This window comes from Aedes aegypti, unplaced genomic scaffold, assembly GCF_002204515.2.
Source record: "Aedes aegypti strain LVP_AGWG unplaced genomic scaffold, AaegL5.0 Primary Assembly AGWG_AaegL5_hic_scaff_32_PBJ_arrow, whole genome shotgun sequence".
Taxonomy (NCBI): domain Eukaryota; kingdom Metazoa; phylum Arthropoda; class Insecta; order Diptera; family Culicidae; genus Aedes; species Aedes aegypti.
In genome coordinates this window covers 1,376-9,966 of record NW_018735992.1, presented here as the reverse complement: position 1 = coordinate 9,966, position 8,591 = coordinate 1,376, and the positions used below count along the sequence as shown (strand labels likewise).

General features: G+C 35.7%; 1 long non-coding RNA gene across 1 annotated transcript; it reads left to right on the top strand.

Annotated features, from left to right (window-relative positions):
* Window positions 1–7,519: 7,519 nt before the first annotated feature.
* LOC110681066 lies at window positions 7,520–8,167 on the top strand. Its single transcript, XR_002503082.1, has 2 exons — window positions 7,520–7,743; window positions 7,805–8,167. It is a non-coding gene; the product is annotated as an uncharacterized LOC110681066 (long non-coding RNA).
* Window positions 8,168–8,591: the final 424 nt, after the last annotated feature.

Here is an 8,591-nt window from a genome sequence, read left to right as displayed (position 1 = left end):
TTTCATAATTTTTATCAAGATTTGAGAAATTTTGCGATGCAACAATGCAACCCCCGCCATATTTTTTTTTAGGAAACTGTCCAACTGTTCCTGAACTGTTCGCCATAGTGTTAGACACCGAAATTCTGGATGGTATATCAACCATTTCCATTAACATATTTCGAAAAATTTGTTCGAGAAAATCGACGTTTTTAAATGGTAACATAACTTAACCGCCTATTTCCCACATTGTAATTTTCCCAATTACCATTTAACAAACTGTAAAAACTGTTCGGGGTACTGTCGTTTTATTGTTACTTTGGATTATTTGTGGAATTGTGTGGTTATTGTCGGAAATAGTTGTGGATGTTCTGGGGAATGGTATCAATATGATTCATAATTATGCGGGAAATCATCTTCAGATATGATCTCCGAAAAAAAAAAAAACACTTTTATCACTTTGAAAACATTTGCGCATGGCATAGCACTTTTATCACAGAACATTTGCACGTGGCATAGCACCATACGCCGAATCTAATTTTCACCAGCCGAATTGAGATAAAAAACAAAAGTGCGAACGAGATAAACGTGACACAAATAATGATAAAAAAAATACAATCAAGCCTTTATGCCAAACACTGTCGAATGCCTTTTCTATGTCTAGAAGAGCAAGACCAGTAGAATAGCCTTTAGATTTGTTGGAATGAATCAAATTATAAAAGTTGATGAGTAGTCGAATATCCATGTCGGAATTTTCGAAAACCTTCTCTTGATTGGGAATGTTTTGGAACGCCTGAGAAACTTGGTTTTCAGTTGGACTAGTAAGTCCTAAATTAAAATTGTGCATGCTTTCAAACTGCATAGCAAGTTTTGAAGCTTTTTCGCAATTGGTTAGTAATAATTTGTTTTCCTCTTTCAAGGCCGGAATTGACTTCTGAGGTTTTATCAAAATTTTAGATAATTTCCAAAAGGGCTTAGAGCCAGGGTCCAATTGAGAAATTTTATTTTCAAAAATTTTTGTTGCTAATTGAGACAATCGTTTTTTAATTTCTTTTTTTTTCGAGTGCGAGGAAATTGCCTTCTCATTTTTAAGACGGATCAAGAGTTTAAGATCATCGTCTATAGTCACGGATTCGAATTTTACTTCACACTTTAGAATTGCAATGCCTCTTGCTTCAACAATGAAATTTGTTAATGTTTCGAGAGCATTGTTAATAGCATGTTTTTTTTTTGTAAAGAAATGATAACATCAAGATTACTATCAATGTATGTTTCATATGTATTTCAATCGGCTCGAAAATAATTGAATTTGGAGCTGATAGGTTTGAGAATCGCTTCATGTTATATTTGAAATGTAACAGGGACAAAATCAGCATGAGTAATCATTTTTTAATTATGATTCATGGTTTACGGCTTAACCAGCCGAGTGGAGGTATAACAACTACCGAAAAACTAAACATTACATATACTTTGCAACTGGATTAATTGGGCAAATTGATGTGAAATTTGCGAAAAAGTTACACATCTTCTCGGTGAGAATCGAACTCACGACTCCCTGTTCACTAAATAGGGCGCGTTACCCCTACATCACGAGAGAACTCAGGGACGCAGAAGTTAACATGAATTCGATTTCAGCTCATTAATCACGTGATTCTCTTTCGCAAAGCGCACCAGTTGGCTTCAAAAGTGGCTAGAGTCGATTAAGGCCCAATCAACCGTAGAAGGGTTTCTAGAAGAGGAAAAACAAGTAGGGCTATCAAGTTATTCAAAGTATCGAACGCTATCAAACCTTTTTTTTTTAATTCGGTCGATGATAATTCCTACTAACTAAATTTACAACAACATATAAAGCACGATGAAGTCACTAATCTCCAGGTGAACGGAACTGCATTGCAAAATATCATGACTAAAATGCAAACGCACTGCTTTTACTTCGATAGTTTTGTTGTGTGTTGTAGTTAATTGTATTTGGCATCAAATGTTCAAAATTATTGGAATTTTGCAGACTATCGGTGCAAATGGCTAGCGCCAATCGTTGGTCGGTACACAACTAAGATCGTTGGTCGATACTAAGAACTAAGACCAATGTGTTTTATTTCAGAAGTATTAACTATATTTACAAACTTTTAATGTTACCAATATCACATAAAGTGCTGAAATATGAAAAATCATAAATCTGTAAAAATAAACATCATGGAAACGATTCAACTGTACATAAATTAATTTAATCCGAATCAGCATTCCCCCCATCTACAGATTTCAGCTTTTTATAGTTAGTATTTTGTTTCTTCTTATCGTTGTATGATGAGAAACATTATAGTTAGGCTTATTTTCTCCATATATTCGTCAATCTGTCGCTGAATGTTGTCTCTTGCTTCTTGCAGTTCATTTTGTGTGGCCAGAAGTTTCATCTTCAGATTCGCGATGTCGATTTTCATGTTGTGAAACTGATCGTGATCTTCCAGGTAGGTTTCGAACACCTTCCACCAATCCTCGATATCGGGCTCTTCTGCGTTGCTGGTGTCGAAGGAGCGTATTTTCCCTAATGGCTTATGTTCTACGCAGATCGTTTTCAAGTCTTCCATTATTCGCTCGATCGAGGGAGGAACGTGTTGCGTTGAGAGTTCGTTCAAGTTTTGAACATTCTGCTGTTTTAAATTGAAACATGTATTGTTATTCGCGGGGAGAAAATAATATCGATACTATAAGTATTTTGCAATTTTGATGAATGACAACTAGAATATGCACTTGCAGCTTGCGATGAAAAATGCAAAATGTCGTGCGCGACAGCTACAATAAATTTCAACGCGATTAGAGATCCTACAAAACGAGATCCGCTGAAGCTAACTGGCGAAGAATGGTGGAAGAATATGAATAATTATGAGCAATTTCTTCTTCTTCTACTTCTTGGAATTACGTCCTCTTTGGTACAGAGCCTGCTTCTCAGCTTAGTGTTCTCATGAGCACTTCCACAGTTATTAACTGAGAGCTTTCTTTGTCAGAGCTGCCATTTTCGCATTCGTAGGTATATCGTGTGGCAGGTACGATTAGCAATTTATCGTAAGTAAAGAAAACTATTCGAATAATTTTTCCCTCTATGGACGAAAACTAACAAGGTTTTAACTGTAGTGTTCAATGAATTCTTTCAAACATAAATAATTTCAAGTTTAATCAAAACTCGATCACAATTTCCAACAAAAATGTTAGAGAGCCGGATCCTATTCTTGGCATTTTTGATTCACTTCGGCAGAAGGGTTTTTTGAAAGCTACTGAGCTCATATTATGCCAAAATACGCGTCGTATTAAAGTGTTTCTCATTGCAAAGTTTCAGACGATTCGGCCGAGAAAACCCCCCATACTAAAGTGAATCCTGGAAGTGCCCAAGTAGCTCTGCACCCTATGGGTAGTATAAAATTTCATATGATTTTTATTTGAATCTTTCGATTTTTATTAGAATACTTCTCTTTAAAAACTTTTGACTTATGCACCGATGCACGAGTTCAACATTTGACGTTTGAGCGGTGCCGTGTTATTTACGTTCCATTCCATTCTCTATACCTGAAACCATTTACTTTACCATTTACATCGTTTTAATAGAATTTATCGTCAATCTGCTTTATTATCAATTCTAGGTCGCATTCGACTCAGTAACGGAAATCTAGCTGTGGCAGGTAATATCATAGACTTAAAAAGAAGACGGTAATATTGTGTGGACTGCGAAGTGCGGATTCATAAGTGCGAAAATGCAAATAACAGTGCGGGATTGCATCGAATCATGTTGGTGTCTTCAGAGCACTTATTTGTTGGACTGTGAGGAATAACGCCGCTGAAGACACCGACTCGATTTCACGCACTTTTATTAGAATTTCCGCACTTGTAAAAACTTCTGCGATAGTCCAGTGGTGAAAGAAATGCGTAATATCCCAAGTAACATCATTGCATATTATCAATCCCAATGCCAATTTGGTAAATTAAGTCAGTTGTAAATATTTCTAATTATAACAAAGGTAACAATTATATACTAGTTGAAAACAGTTTGGCCAACTTTTTATATTGAATTTTTAAATTAAAAATTTCAAAACAAGATTTCTTCTATGTTTTTTTTTAATTGACCCTGAGCACAGTGTAAATATTTTTTATAGACTTCTATACCATTGAGTGATGATTTTTCAAAATTTGAGCTTGATCTGTTTTGTTTTCGATTTTTGACAGCATCGTAAGTGCGGGAAAGTCAGCAGAATTGGATTGCTTCAAATTCATCAACTATGGTGCACTTAACAAACTTCAAACAGCTGTATCTCAACGAAATCACAACCGATTTAGGCTCATTAGGCGTTCATTTGAAGGCGTAATCTTAAGCCTTAGACTTGGCTAAAATAACATAAATTTCAACACATTACGTTATTTGTAGCAAAAAATGTTGTTTGCAATCTTCCTCCAAAATTTTGATAAATTTTCAAAACTTCGTTCGTTTTATGTGAAGTGTTTCGAGAAAATGAGTCACTCACTATGAACTAGCAAATCATCCATCCAACATTAGAAAGTGTTCAATAGTTTTTCTTGCCCCTAGAGGTGAAAATTCCATTTTCATTTTTTATTATAATAGGGAAAGTGTACCAGTTATGGCCATAGTGGTTCCCTATTTGGCCATATGCAAAATTTGGGAGAACTTTTATATTTTTAATCTTTTTGAATGTTTTAACATCAAGATTTATTCTTTAATTTACTGCTAAAACACAAAAGATTTTTCAAAATGTAAAGGCATTCAAAATATCACGTATGGCGAAATAGGGAACCACTATGGCCATAACTGGTACACCTACCCTATATCTATTTCATCATTCAAATCTGTATAATGTATCACAACTCGTTTTAAACTTTATTGAAATTACTACAAGGAACTTAAATATGTATCTCTAATTTAGGTTTATACACAAGTTCTGTATAATATTTTTTTGTAATAAAAGCCTTTTTATTCGATTGGATCAAAGATCTTAATTTTAATAAATTTCACTAGAAAATCCAATTTTTAATTCTACAGTTATTTCCAACGGGATGATATCAGGTATCCAAAATAGTAAATAGATTACCATTATCAAGCAACTTGGGACGTATTTGAGTTTTTTTCCGACCTTTGTATGAAAGGCCGCCACTGTGCAGAGGTGCAAAATGACCTTGTATCGATGGACATTTTTTTTCATAATAACGGCCTGTCGGGGCACCGTGACATAATCAACGTATAATAAAATACAGTCAACTCTCCCTTACTCGATATTTCGATACCGAATTAGATAACCATAATAAAAGTTGGTTTTCATGGCTACCTCGATGGTCCCTAGGATTGTAGTTGCAGTGGTTTTGTGTTCTGTAACTCGATACCTTCCTAACTCGATGGTCTCTTCGATATCGAGTTATGGAGAGTTGACTGTAAACAGTAATCATTCAAATTTTGAAATTTTAGCTCCCCTATGCTTAAACGATTTAGATTTTGAAGAGATTTGGTTGTACACACGTCATTTGAAGTTTATATGGAGATTACTGATTACTATGGAAAACGCCAACCTTTTGTGTTCAGCCCTCTATCTCTATTATATGGAAAAGTGAACAAAATCTTCCCATATAAATTCCTTCTAGCTGTGACTTTAACTAAGACCGTATTTTGATTGAATGTCATGATAAATTGTTATTCATCATTATAAAGTGGGTTTGCATGTAGAATGCTTCACCAGCTGTTCGTCAGACAGGAAGAAAAGTAATCCAGGCTACTATATTCTACAGCAAAAAGGCTCTGGAAATAATAGAATGATCATGTTAGCTTGATTATATTGCTGTTTGCGTTTGACGTGCAAACCTTGGCTAACTTGGTTTCAAATGCGGTAACACAAAGCAATCAAAGGATACTTAGCAACCATGATCCAAAGCACCGCTAACCTAGCAAAGAAATCCAAACTTTGACTTCGCTTTCCTTGTGAAAAATCTTACCGCGTTAGGTATTACCGCATTTGATATTTGCGTTTCAAACGCACACAGCAATACTTTGTTACTAATATCGTCGCGCCGACACCAAACCGGATCGTGCCAGTGAGACTCGCATTTTGAAATCAGTTTTTTAGTGTGACGCTGCATTCTTACGATGTTTATGAACACAAATATTAGTCGCGAAAGTTTTTCCCTATTTCTACCGGATTCATAATAATAATAAATTATCCTTACGTTCCATCAAAATGTGGTCTCCGGCAAAGCTGTAGCCGGGAAGATTTCACATGAGAAGAGTTTGTTAATTTTTCCATAGATTATTATGACGAGCAGTTAAAGATCTGAATACAAAAGGTTTGTCTTTTCCACAGTAATTTCGATACCAACTTCAAATGGCGTGTGCACAACCAAATCACTTCAAATTTCGGTAGAATGATTTTCGTCATAATTGGGTCCTAAAATGTTTAATGAATCTCGTTTTTATTTTATGACACGAAAGAGCATGTTACTGCAACTATTCTAGCAATTTTTTCCGCTCAAATAACGGCTACATCATATTTAAACTTAAATTTGAAAATTGGGTCCATAAATGAACCTTGACACTTTTGGTCATGTTTGACGTTCGCTTAATCGACAAAAACACCACAGGGCTTTTAGTTTTAACACTGGGGTTGTTCCTATCTGACATTTCGGAAGGGACACGGAAAGCAAAATACACCCAAAATTTGAGTTTAAGCCAAAGAGTGTGACAAAATCTTAAACAATGTTTTTTTGGACTTCAACAAAAGAAAAACATTAAAAAATTGAGTAAACATGTGTTTTTGGCCTAAACTTAAGCGTTTGGTTTGGGTGAGGACCACCTGGGAAGCTGGCAAAGCGCCAGCATGCTACCTTGGTGGACCCCCCTAAGCGTGTCATCGATGTTCGTTGCTGCCATGGCTACGCAGCTAACCTGGAGGATGCGATGTGCAATAGCCCCTCTCCGAAGCAATGCCTTCTTGGTGGTCCCGGAGAGACGAAGGGTTTGGCGGCAATGGAAATGGTTTAGTGGGTCGGGGGTGTAGTCCTGTTTACTGCTTGCATGTAGTAAATGGTCCCCAACCCCACACGGCGTCTGTTGAGCAGATTATCCCCCATTGCTTAGAAGAAAAAAAAAAAAAAGCTTTTGGCATTAAAATTAGGACAGGCTTTTAGGACCCTATTGACACCGTTTGAGCATAGGGGAGCGAAAACATCAAAGTTAGCATCAGTCTAGTATGTTATTCGCACAGTTGAAAACCGGAATTTCTACACGCGAATAACGGATTTTTTCCATACCCATCCGCTGTCCAGCGCACTATGCCCGACGTTAGGTTCAACGCATAGATTTGAAGAAAAATCGGTTTTCACGTGTCGATGATTCCGGCTTTCAACTATGGAGACTTGAAACAGTACACTGAAATAAATCCATAAAGCTAATCTATCAGAAAAATCTAATAAGGTCAATTGTTCGCTCGACATATTCGTTTCAAATTTCATCCAATGCATTTCATATGCAAAACAGTTTAGGATGCAACTATCGCTTTATAATCATTACAAACCTACGTTCTGGTTGACGTTATATGCGCGTCTGATATGCAGCACATGTCGAGTTATGAGCATAGCATATAACTTACACTGGCTTCTTAAAATTGTACATCCTATATGGATGATTGTCGTGTAGGTAGTATCGTGTTTGCATTTCAGGCAATGTTGCGAAAAAGAACAGTCACATCAACGCTCAGCTCATGTTTTAAATTGGATTTCTTGGTAAGTAAACCACTTTAACTAAGATTATTATAATCTGAAATAATGAAATCTTATTCCATAGATTAGATCCATCAATCTGGAGTCAACAAACTACTGAAAGGAACGCAGTGAAGCATCAATCCGCGAATATATCTTGGCAACTATTTCATGTTTTTTATCTTGGCAAGTTATCTAAAAATAACTAACTAAACTAACCCTTAATTATTGAAAAATCTTTCCTTTTATAGAACATCAATTCGACAACAAATTATTATAACAGACAGGACGCCAAAAGCCATTGGAAAAATGTCCATCCTGCAAAATTCCAAGCTTCCATAATAATTTGAAGATTCAATTCAATCAAAAAGAGGGCCTTTACTAATTTTGTTTATATATTTATAATGGAATAAGTAAATAAAAGTTTGGTAAACTTTTAACTTTTAAATCTGTTTTGATTATATTATTATTACATTCCAGGTAAGCTCCCCAACATAAATCATATGAAGAATAAAATAAAAAGAATAAGGATTCCACTTACGACCAAATAATTTTGCTCTTTGATTTCCATTGTGAAAGCATATAAGTTCCTCCACCGATCTACGCTGATAGGAATCGTATTCATCTCATATAATGATAACATGACAGCTAATAGAGCCACACTATATGCATTGCATATAACATATAGTCGATGATTTCGGGTCTTCGATAATCTTATATGAATTTCTAATAGTGCAAAATTATATGCCTACCATATAACATCGACCTGGGAAGTAGGCTCAGTGTAGTTGGAATGCGTAAATTTTCAATGGCGCTTACGTGAATTATGCGAATATAGACATAAGAAACATCGAAAATCACAGATCACGGAG